The sequence below is a fragment of the Cheilinus undulatus genome, linkage group 13, assembly GCF_018320785.1.
Source record: "Cheilinus undulatus linkage group 13, ASM1832078v1, whole genome shotgun sequence".
NCBI classification, from domain to species: domain Eukaryota; kingdom Metazoa; phylum Chordata; class Actinopteri; order Labriformes; family Labridae; genus Cheilinus; species Cheilinus undulatus.
In genome coordinates, this window is record NC_054877.1 from 31,996,818 (window position 1) to 32,009,150 (window position 12,333).

General features: G+C 40.8%; 1 long non-coding RNA gene across 1 annotated transcript in view; it reads left to right on the forward strand.

Moving 5' to 3' along the window:
• The window catches only part of LOC121520641, a 35,958-nt gene extending 34,390 nt beyond the window's left edge, over nt 1-1,568 (forward strand). Inside the window, exon 4 of the long non-coding RNA XR_005992792.1 lies at nt 1,399-1,568. This is a non-coding gene — a long non-coding RNA (uncharacterized LOC121520641). The remainder of the gene's footprint in view (nt 1-1,398) is intronic.
• Nucleotides 1,569-12,333: the final 10,765 nt, after the last annotated feature.

Here is a 12,333-nt window from a genome sequence, read left to right on the forward strand (position 1 = left end):
ACTCACTTTTTTAGTCAGTCTATGTAATGTGACAGCACACACTCTGGCCCGCTTAGATCTGCTTTCTCGAGATACCACTGCCTCATTCCATGTGGCAATTTACCCAAACAGGAATGAGAACACACAAAGCATGTGTTCAATTTCTAAATAGAACACATTGCATGGACTCCCTTAATTTAATCTCTTTATCAACATTATTTCCTATCCTGTTCCAGAAGTAACACGCCATAGACAATAGAAGGTAGAAAAGCAAAGGATTTTATTTGATGCAACACATCCTTTCTAGAAAACATGAGTCCTTCATTCCTTACTCAATTTCAGTAAAAGCAAATAAAAATAGGAATAATATGTAAGGGCAGCAGTAAACCAATCCTTGGAGAAGCAAAGTAACCTGTTGTGTACGTGCTACTTTCACGTTGGACTCATGTGATCTCGTAGTTCTCCCTTTGGTTTGTTGGGTAAATTTCTAAATTACCAAAAAGTATAGTCCACCAAACATGATTATTTTCTTTAAAAAGCAGCAGTAACATCAAGAGAGATTTTAGCTAAAGGTTAGCCATTATGAAAGTAGCTAGCTTAAACCTGCATTATGACGCACTAGTGAAAGTCAGTAAGACTGCCGTTTTTGCATTTGCAGTCATAGTTTGTTTCTTATTCCTGCCTATCTCACACACTCACTAACTTCTCATTTCTTGAAGCTGTCATTGTCTGGGGTAGGGATGTGCACTGGTAGCTGGCTATACGGCTAAATTAATTCTGTATCACTTTTAAAAACACTGGCCTGAAATCTGGGTCAAATGCTCTTTTAAAACTGCAATGAAGCCTTCAGACACTAGTAGCCGCTGTAGCTTCAGTTAATGGCTGCTGCTTTCCTGTCAGAGGTTTCCCTGGCACTTATTATGAGAAGCTTAGCTGTTAGCATGTTGTAAGAACTGCGCAGTATGGCAGTATTTTGAACTAAAAAAAGTTTTATGTGGGTTGTTGTAGGTTATACTTACGTATAGCTGTTCAACCAAAGTTTTCAGTAAGCACATCAAATGCGGTATTAATCTGCGAAGAGTAACAAAGGCTGACAGAGCTAGCTGCTAACTTTAGCCACACTGTTCTCGGCACACCTCACATCATATACCCACAAACACAATGGCCCTGTGTTGAAGTTGACCATTTCCTGCGCATTTTCTCCGCTTTAGATTAGTTGGTTAAATACAATTTAAATACACTCCTAGTAAAATAGGGAAATGGCGGCCTGAGAACATCCTTAGTCTGGGGGCTGTAACTGGGAATTCACCTGTCTTGTCAGCTGTCTTCTTCCAACCAATAGCATTGTGCTTCTCTCTCATTCTTAGCCAATCACTTGTCTGCTTCTCTCTTTAAATATGATACTTTCTCTGCCCCTAGTTCTCTTGCTGACAGTTTGCATACCCCTCCACTTCCCCATCACTGTCCATCTTCGCAGAATCATCAGCCATCAAGGCCTCACCCATTCAGCCTCTGCAAGCCCTCAGCGGCCATCACCAGTGTCTGTAAGAGTTATTCTGCTGTCACTTGGATCATTCCTCTATCTTATCTCCTCATCAAGTTCAAGAGAAAAAGAATTTCTGTCAAGATTCATTTCCATGTTATTCAGTATAATAAAAAATGTTTTGTTTAGAAATGATTGAAGAAGCTTCAGCTGCCTATCTGTTTGGTTTCTGAGACTAAAGGCATTTGAACACTAGGTCTGTTTCTTCATCCAAAAGTGTTGCAAAAAAAACCCGACAGTCTCACATTATGCCAATTTTCTTTGCACAATGGCTCTGAAAGTTTTATCTATCATTATTTTTTTAGAATAACTTTGATATTTTTCCACATCTGTCTAACTCATTTTACATGGTTGTATATTTAGAGCAGCCTCTGCTGCTTTCCTGCACTGAAACTTAATTTTATACACAGTGTTGTGCTCCTGCTTTTGTTGATCTCAACTGTGGAACACTGATTGGATTAAGGCCAAATTTTTGACACACAGCCACGTAACAAGATTCAAAAATTTCAACTGAAAGCAAAGGCCTGGAGAGCGGCAACGAATGCAACAGCAGGTGGCTGCAGTTAATGTTTAGATGTGTCTCTTATCAAGTCTAAATACTAGTGTTTCAGAATGATTGTGCATGTTTGCACTTTATGATTTTAAGAAGTTGATTTTCTGGGTGATTATCTTCTGCAAGAAAAACAGCGTGATTTGTCACTTGGTAATGTGAGGCTTGCATGCAGCTGCTCGGCAAAGGTAACCCATTTCGTGAAGCTCCTGCTAAACAGTTTCAGTGCTTACATTAATGCTAGAAGTTCTGAATCTTTCAACTATTGAATCAGCAGTGTTTGCAACATCTTTTGCCTTGTGGCTGAGTTGCTGCTATTCCTAAATGCTTTCACTTTCTAATATCACTTACAGTTGACTGTGGAATATCCTGCAGGGATATCTCACAAACTGTCTTACTGCAAAGGTGGCATCCATCACAGTACTACCCTCGAAGTCTCTGAGCTCTTCAGAGCGACCCATTTTGTGCCACAAAAGTTTGCAAATGAAGACGGCATGATTTTAAACACCTGCGGGAACAGGTATGATTGAAACACCTGAATTCAATCATTTAAAGGTGCAGCCAGACACTTTTGTCCACATTGTGCAGCTTCACCATACTTCTAACTGACAATGCTGACATCTTAAACAGCTCCACATCAATGTCAAATTCAAGGTAAGGAGTCAAATCTTGTAAACATATCACTTCTTATAAGAAACACATGGAACCTAGCTGTTTTGAGTCTTTAGTTAGAAATATATCAGTGTAATGATTTTTGTTTCCTTGAGCTTCATTTAAGATTAGCCTCGGTGACCACGTTTACACATGCAGAACTGTTTAACCATATATTTTTTGAGAGGTTGGATTTTGAACAAATACCTCTGATTTGATATTATTTCTTCATTCTTGTTTTTTTTCTTGAAGCACTAAAGGCAGAGACTCTGCATTACAAGCTGCAGAGACAACCAGCAAAATGGAGGTAGTGAAACAGAGAGAGGCGCCCGGCGTCGGCACACAGACAGACACGAGGGAGAGGGAGGCTGTCAGGAGGAGAGACACAAAGATACACATAGAATACAAATAATACACAGACTGGACAAACAGCTGGCCGGACGAAGACTGACAGGCGAGTTTACACACAAGAAAAATGAAGGATTAGTAGACATGCAGGCAGGCAGAGCCGAGTGAAGGAAATCCAGACATCTATGCAAAGTAGATGGGAGGGCAGACGGACCAACAGATCTGCTGCCTCTCCACACCTTGAGGACACTTTGGCAGTAACAAGAAGCTAAAGCTAATCCCCCACTGCGTTTTGCCAGTTAGGGGCCCTTCAAGAGCAGAGACAGTGGCTTAGAAGGGGGGGGGGGGGGGGCCAGCCTTTTCCAGAAGCATGATAGCATCTGGGTTTTTTCATTAGGACACAAGGCAGCATTATCATCCAGAACATCTGAATTTACCCTCATCCAGTATTCGCTCTCACTATCGCTCCCCTGCAATCATTTCTAATGCACCCTGTCTCCCTCCTTCCCCGCTCCCTCTCACGTCTCCTTCTCAATCAGACAGTCCTGTTTTCATCCCTTACTACCTCAGACTCCTCGATTGTCCTCCATTTTTGTCTTTCACTTTGTGTCCTTTTCTGTCACTTGCTCTTTCTGGCCCTATCTTAAAAAGCAAAGAGCATCATAATGTGTATTCGTCATGATCATTTTAGCTGTATTTCACACCTACGTTCTCTTAAATCCTTTGAGGCAACAGTTATATTGTTTTTTTAAATGTAGATAATGCTCTCTCAGGGAAATGTATGGCTATTTAAAAATACATTTCAAAGTAGGTCTACTGCAGTAGGTCTATCAACAGTGCTAAGTTTTTTTCTATATTTTATTACTGGTGAAATGAGTTTGACAGTTTATAGTTAAAAACGGCCCCGGTTAGGCCCTCAGATTAGACCTGAATCCAGAGTCCGGCCCCTGCTGTTATTGAGTTTGGCACCCTGGGTCTACTGTATCTAGTGGTTCTATACTGTGTATGCATTTTTTGTTCCGTCTTGATAATTACTGCGCACAGCTTACAACAAAAAGGCAACTATCTCAAAATATAAGAGTATTAAAAAATCCTTTTAAAAGGATTGATAATACAGAAATGTATGCGTTGGTAGCAGCCTTCAGCTCGTCTTTCTCTCATCTTCCTCTTGACATTTCCCCAGAGATTCTCTGTGAGGTTCAGGTCAGGCCTAACCTGGCACGCCAGATGGATTTGTTTCACACATTCATCTGGTAAACCACTCATAGACAGCATTGGGGAAAGGGCAAAGCCTTTGAAAATAAACCCAGAGAGTGATTGGATGAACGTTCAGTCACATCTTTCCGGGCCAATCAGAGCAACAAAACAAAACACGTGACGTAGCCTAGGTGCGCTCCTACCAAGGAGTAAACTCCATAGAAAGCTGCATAACACAAACCATGTCGACTGTAAACATGTAAGTACACAACTTTTGTCGATTATGAAAAGAAAACGAGTCAATGCTGTTCTTTGTTTTTCTTTTAACGAACTTGTTCTGATAAAACTGGTGTTGTAGCAGCATCCACGCTAACGTCTTCCGCCATAACTGCACCGGCCTCTTGATGCTGCTTGCTTACGTCACGACTCTGCCATGCCCGAAAGCACTGCCTCTCAGTGCTGATTGGTCCTGTCACTTTCTAACCGGGCCCAAATGGTTCAGATGGATTCACCAGTGAGAAACACAGAAACAGGGGTATGCATCTGCTTTGCAAGGTTATATCACTTTGTGATGAATCCAGAATATATGGAAGTTGTACTTTTGAATTAAACTGCAGAAAAATTAACTTTTTGTGATATTCTAAATTGTTGAGATTCACTTGTATGTTTTGTTTTTGATATTTTCTTTTAATGTACAAGAAATTTAATAAAAATTGCCAGGGGGGCCCTTCCAGCTCATATGCTATACTGGGGTCATTTGCAGGGTAAAGTTTAAGGAACTCTGATGTGACCTATATGCCATGGTGTTGGCTGAAACAGACCTGGATTGGGTACACATGAACCCCAGTAGCTTGACTTAAAGTATTGCATAATTTGGACTTTTTATCTATGCCTAGGTGTTCCTTTAGTGCTGTGGGACTGTTTTAACCTTCACATGAAATACAATACAAGCCCATTTACTTGCTCAGTACAACAACAACGCTAAATAATAGCAATATTCAGATTTACGGTCTTGGCCAGGTTAAAGATAAAATAAAATGGAGCCATTCCCATGAACAAACCAAAAAGCTGATGAGCACTATGGTAGCAGGTCTGGTCAATCATCAAAACTTCCCCCCTGAAACAAAAACAAAACAAAACAAAACAAACAAACAAAAAAAAAAACAAAAAAAAAAACCAAAACTATATATATAAGATTCAAAGTTAAGAGGCAACTGCAGATGATCTGTTAGGTAAGGTAAATTCATTAAATGCAGTTATTGTTTAACCATCTACGCTAACTGTTTTACAAAAGGGCTGTTTCGTAGATCTTTCTGGTTAGATTGAATTTCACAGTAATTTCACGAACGGCTGTTTTACTAAATACCCAAGAAGATCTAGCTGCAGACCTCCTCAGAATCAACCTTGCTGTAAATTACCTTTAAAGATTTAGCATTTTTTTGTAAATGATGAAACAATGAAACAGCTAGCTTCCATTTGAACACCTGTTAATTATTTCTTATTACTAATCTGAAGTAACTACCGTGCCATGTATACCCTAAAATTAGTAACGCTTTAAGTTATAACCTTAATGAAGTCTACGTTATTTAGCCTGACAAACAACGATCAGGGAAAAGAAAGCTACAAGATTTTAGAAGTTTAGGTATTGTTTCATAAAGTATTCCTCCGCCAAGTAGGCTACTAAACAATTACTTTAATACTTATTGGGTGGTGTTGTTTGTCTAAATAGTTGAAATGCAATATCAAAATTTAAAACGAGTAAAACAAAACAATAATTTAAACAAGGGTAATGTCGTCTTTGGCGCAGTAGTACACTGTTGTCCTCCTCATTAAGTGTCATTACGCTGCTTCAGATTTGGGACTACCTTCTTTGAAAACTTTCTTCATCACATGGACGTTTATCGGCTACATACGCCTCCTCTGCGGCAGTCTGGCAGCTCGTGTCTCTCTGATTAAGTACGTGAGTGAATAACACAACCAGCTGGAGGAATCCTCCCTGATGCCTGTTTTCCCCTTTTTTTCCTTTTCTCCAGTATGGTATGCCTGGGTGTCCCCCCGTCGTGTGACCTGCGGGTGACGGGGAAACCTGCCATCCATGTGCCCGGAAACCCTCGACGCCAACACGGCAGCACGAGCTAAAAATAGTCCGCTGGTGATAAATAATGAAACCGCTCCCCATATGCCAAGCGTCCCTGCACTCCTCCTCGTGATTTCAGTCTGAGGGTAAATATACGACTTAATTTAAAGAGAATGAATGTTACAGATAATGGAGCGTTTGGATTATTAATGGCGGGTTTTGGTGGTGGCTATAATTCACACCAGGAAGGAGACACTACTCCACATATTTGTCAGACTGTTAAAATGACCCAATTATTTTAATAAATCTTTTATAAATTATAAACAGAATAAGCTAACTGTGTTAGCACGGTAGGATATGCTACATTTAGATACTCTTAACTGTCCTAAGAGTGGACTTAAATGCTGCACATATTTAAATCATCAGTAGCCCTATAATTTCATAGAAATGTAAAACATTTAAAAAGTAAAGGGTATATCAGGCTCATCATATGGAAATCAGTATTATAGATGATCATATATGTGGACAGTTATGTAGGCCTTTGTCCATGCCATCTTTAAATAAAGTTTAAAGGCACCCCAAATAAATATTAAATTTAGTAGCTTAAGAGTTATCACCTTAAAATTGTTTTGGATCTAACAGATCCTCTCATACATTTACGTAACAGAGATTTGACATATAGGCCATCATTGGCAGCTAAATATAAGCTGTAAAAGTACCATATTGGAGTCTAATAAAATAAAAGCTATTACAGGTTTATCACTGTAGGTTTATGACCGAACAGTCTCCCTAATCAGCATCCACATATGCCTCTAATTTTACACAATATAATGTGTATTCTGCATGATCTTCCCAGAACTAGCATCTGCTTTAAACAGCTGTGTAATTTAAGACTAGTGTATAAAAATCAAAAATGAAGCTAAATCAAAGAAAGCAGTACCGTCCTGTGTGCTGAAAATGACACGGGCGCTCCCCTTTTTCTTGTGTTTCCGGCTGTCTGGTCACGATTCAAAGCCCTCACAGCATGGAGCTTTGTGTTGATGCTGCCGCAGCTCAGGTCCGCATGGGAACCCCCCTATAACCCCCCTCACGTGCAACAATCCTCCCTCTCCTCTTCCGCCTCGTCCTTCTCTTCCTCCTCTTCATCCCCTGCTGCTCCTCTTCCTCCTCCTTCTGCCTCCCATCTCCTTTCTCTCCTCCACCCACGCACGGCTCTCCACGACCGAGAGGCTAAAAATAGCATCAGGAATCCCCGCATCAATTCAGAGGGAGGGGGAGGCAGAGGAGGGAGGGAGGGAGGGAGAGATGGAGAGGAGAGGAGGGGGGGACAGGGACGTCAGCACACACAAGGTCATAAAACCCCCCTCTAGTGCTTTTCTTGATTTGTCACAGCACCCATCAGCGTTTTTTTTCGTCAGACCCACACCGTGTCAGATTGTGTTTTATCGCTCGGAATTGATAAAAGCCCAAATTGTATCGATCTCCTGTAAATCACATTAAACGCCCCTCCTATAATTAATTTCATGACACAGAGGTGGGAATGAGATGCTGCTCGCTGCACACACAAAGCAATAATGAAAAAAAAAAATAAAAGAAATAAAGGTCTAAAAGAAGAGCACAAACAGGTGGAGGAGAGAGGCTAGAGAAGAGGGAGCAGCCAATAAGCTGTAACAATAAGCTGAGCATGTGCTTGCAAAAAAAAAAAAAAAAAAGAAAAAAAAATCAGAGCGAGTATTCCCCGTTATTCCATCGCAGACAGAAGGCTGCAATGGCTGGGAGAGTCCCCTATTCTTAGCAGGAGACTATTGATTCTCTTTCTGTCATTTCTAATAATCGTTGATGTGTTTTCTGCAGGGAGAGAGCCTGTTTCTGCAGCCTGCTCCAGATAAAAGGTATGTGCTTTTCTTTCTGTCTCTTTCTCTGTCAGTATTAGTTCCAAAAAAGAAGGGGGTGTGGAAGGATTGCATGATGAAACTGTAAATGCAGGCTCCAATATGTGTAGCTAATAGCCTTTATGGGCGACTTAATTTGCATTTTTGTGCCTAAACGCACTCCTGCGTGACTTTTGCAGAGGTGAATTTTCTTATCTGAAAAGGAAGCAGAAATGTGTGTGTTAGTGTGAATTTAAGGGGAAACCCCTGCTTAAGATTGGCACAACAGTAAGTACGAATTAAAATTGTGCAGATGAGTTAATGAATTTAGGGATGTTCTTCTTAAATATTGTTTCTTAAGACGTGCATCTAAAGAGGAGTGTACAGTGGATCTCTTCCTGCTGGTGGTGAATACTGAGGGGTCACTTGGTCATCTCCTTTTGTGTTTGTCACAGCTCTGATGATGAGACGCAGGCACCGAGTCTTTGAACCTTTGCATTAGTGATGAGCTTTCTCTTTTTCTCTTTATCTCTCATCACCGTATTTTACAACTGAGCCTCTCTCTTGTCAAACGCTGGTCCCATCCGCCCACACAGGTATGCACATGTGTTACCATGTGCACACACACATAGGCACATCTTTTATTACTTAAAACATAATTTCCTACCCGTTTCATACCAAAAACGGTGACAAACACACAACAGGCTGCACTATAAAAGGACATTATCTTGTTCTCTTCCTCTTCGTTCTCTCCACTTCCCCAGATCATCATCAGCTGCTCCATTTAACACAGAGGCGTCATTGTGCTCTCTGAACAGAGGTTGATGGTCCAATGCTTGTGCCAAGGCCACGGCAGAGCAAAACAAGGCTGGTGTTTGTTGTCATAAGGCAGGGAGTGTCAAACACAGCTGGTAGCAGACACAACCGTGAGGCACTTCTGTCAGTGATGCATAAATGCTGCAGCCCCTTGATTAGCAGACAGGAAGAGTATGACGTATGATGTTTTAAAGACATCTGGAAGGGATGCACAGTAGTTATCCATACTGGTAAGTATCAGCTGATATTGCAAATATATTTTATATCATTTTAATGTTCTAAACATGGCATTACTAGTGTGGATGTCTTGTAGTGTTTCGGATGAGGATAACATGAATGTGCTCGTGAAACATGCTCTGCAAAGATCCAGACGGGAGGAAAAAAGTCCTTAAGTTTTAAAACAACGGAGAGACCTGACATGAGGACAATTTCACATGTTTTTTTTTTTTTTATCTTATAATCCTCTGAATGCACACACTAGCCTGTCAGACTGCTGTACACTACAAACCTGCCGACCTGCCAACGTGACCTGATCACACGTGACTTCAGAAAAAAAAGTAAACATGGATGACTATTGATATCCTTGGTTTGCCTTCCCTTTGCTACAGGCTTTCCTGGCATACGTTACAGTTGCAGCAAAAATCATAAAACCTGGAAGTTACACTGAACAAAAATATAAATGCAACACTTTTGTTTTTGCTTCTATTTTTAATGAGCTGAACTCAAAGATCTAAGTCTTCATGTACACAAAAGGCTTATTTCTCTCAAATATTGTTCACAAATTTGTCTAAATCTGTGTTAGTGAGCACTTCTCCTTTGCCAAGATAATCCATCCACCTCAGAGGTGTGGCAAATCAAGATGCTGATTAGACAGCATGATAATTGTACAGGTGTGCCTTAGGCTGGCCACAATAAAAGGCCACTCTAAAATGTGCAGTTTTATCACACAGCACTATGCAACAGATGTTGCAAGTTTTGAGGGAACATGCAGTTGGCATGCTGACTGTAGGAATGTCCACCAGAGCTGTTGCCAGTGAATTGAATGTTCATTCATTCAGGACCTCCACATCAAGCATCTTCACCTCCAAGATCGTCTGAGACCAGCCACCCAGACCACTGCTGCAACAATTGGTTTGCATAATCAAAGAATTTCTGCACAAACTGTCAGAAACTGTCTCAGGGAAGCTCATCTCCATGCTTGTCGTCCTCATCAGGGTCTCGACCTGACTGCAGTTCAACGCCGTAACCGACTTGAGTGGGCAAATGCTCACATTTAATGGCATCTGGCACTTTGGAGAGGTTTTCTCTTCACGGATGAATCCTGGCTTTCACTGTACAGGGCAGATGGTAGACAGCGTGTTTACCGTTGGGTGGGTAAGCGGTTTGCTGATGTCAGCCTAGTGAATTGAGTGGCCCATGGCGGTGGTGAAAGTGAAAGTGCAGTTGTGATCATATTTGTGAGCGGTGAAAGTACGTAACATCTGGTTTGTGATGCGCCCAGTCTGCTTGCTCTCATTGGTTGTTTTGAATTTTCCGTCTGACATAATTTAGAGCAGTAAAATTTTTGGCACCACACTGGTGGATTATTCTGTCAAATTACCATTTGCCATGTGCCTTCACTCAGAATATGCCTCCATGTTTTTCAGGGAAGTTAAAACTGGCCTCAAATTGGACTTAAAATTGTCTAGTATGTGGGCAGACAAAGTCACATTAAACTAGTCATCCTAACAACGGACTATTCATGGGAAAGGAAGCAGCAGTACCTGCAAGCATTAGCACCAAGCCAAATTCATGCAAATTCAGCAGACATTTAAAAAAAATGCTCCAGCTGGTGGACAGCCGCTCTGATATTATTTTGTAGGACCTTGATAAACTTGGGAATTCATTTTCCCTTCCATGATGGCAGTGGCCCAGGCCCTGAGGCAGAAAAGCAGCCCCAAATCATGCTGCTCCCTCTACCATACTTCACCGTGGGGATGATGTTCTCATGTTGGTGTGCAGTACCCTTTTTATACCATACGTAGTGCTGTGTGTTCCTCCAAAACAATTCAACCTTGATTTCATCAGTCCTCAAAAACATTTTCTCATTAGTGTTGTGGAGTGTCAAGGTGCTTCTTGGAAAACTTCAGGTATGCATTCATGTTTTTTTTTTTAAAGCAGCGGGTTTCCCCATGGTGTTCTGCCATTGACACCGTGGCTGTTCAACCATTTGCATATGGTGGACTCATGAACAGAGATGTTGACGAGTTCCAATGATTCCCTTAAGCTTTTAGCTGTTGCTCTAGGGTGCTTTTTAACATCTCTGATCATTCTGCATTGTGCCCTGAGAGTTAACCTGACTGTGTGCTCTCTTCTAGGGAGAGTAGCTACTGTACTGTACTGTGTTATCTCCATTTGTGGACAGTTTGTCTAACTGTGGACTGGTAAATACTTAAAGATCTCTCTGCAAGGAATGGTTCTTGTGAAGAGCAAACTTAGAAAATTTGAGTGTTTTTAAGAGTACAATAGCCCTACACCTGGCTCAGGTCTTGTTTGATTGATTGGACTTCAGGTGTGCTAACTTCTGACTACAATTAGCTCTTTTTGGAGTCATTAGCCTAAGGGTTTACTTAATTTTTCCAGCAGCACAGTGAGTGCCAATAAAGACATAAAATATTATATATATTATTGGTGACCATTTAATGCAGAAAAGTAGAGAATGTAGTGTTAACACATTACATTTTGTACTTACCTTTTACATGGCTTATGTCAATGCATAAGCCATGTAAAATGTACCTTAAGATGTGTTTTATGTGAAAACAAATTAACATCAGACATGTAGTTCCTTAATTTTCTTTTGAGCATGGATGTCATTAAGCCCTTTTTGGGGGGCTGAAGCCACCCTAAAATGTTCCTCAGCCCCCCCAACAATAATTACAGTAAAAACAGTGACGGAATTAATTAAGTAATGCACTACAGCATTGCACTACTTTCTGCTTAATGTATAGAGCAGACATACTCAACCCATGGCTCTCCAGTCCCCTGTGGCTCTTTAGTGCCAAGTTTAAATGAAAACTTTTATTTCCTTTCAATCTGTGTATTATTATCGACAGGTACACGCAATGGAGGAATATATGTAAGAGAGAGCAGAGAAAGTCCACTGGTGGTGCGTCTCTTCAGTAAGCTCATTCATTGAAGTGTGATATCTTGTGTTCAAATGGAAGCTTCTTATGCCCTCATTCTGACAAGTTTCTTCAGTTGCTTCCTGCCAGTATGGAGTAGTGAGAGTGACAAATTACAAAAATAAATCTATAAAAGAAAA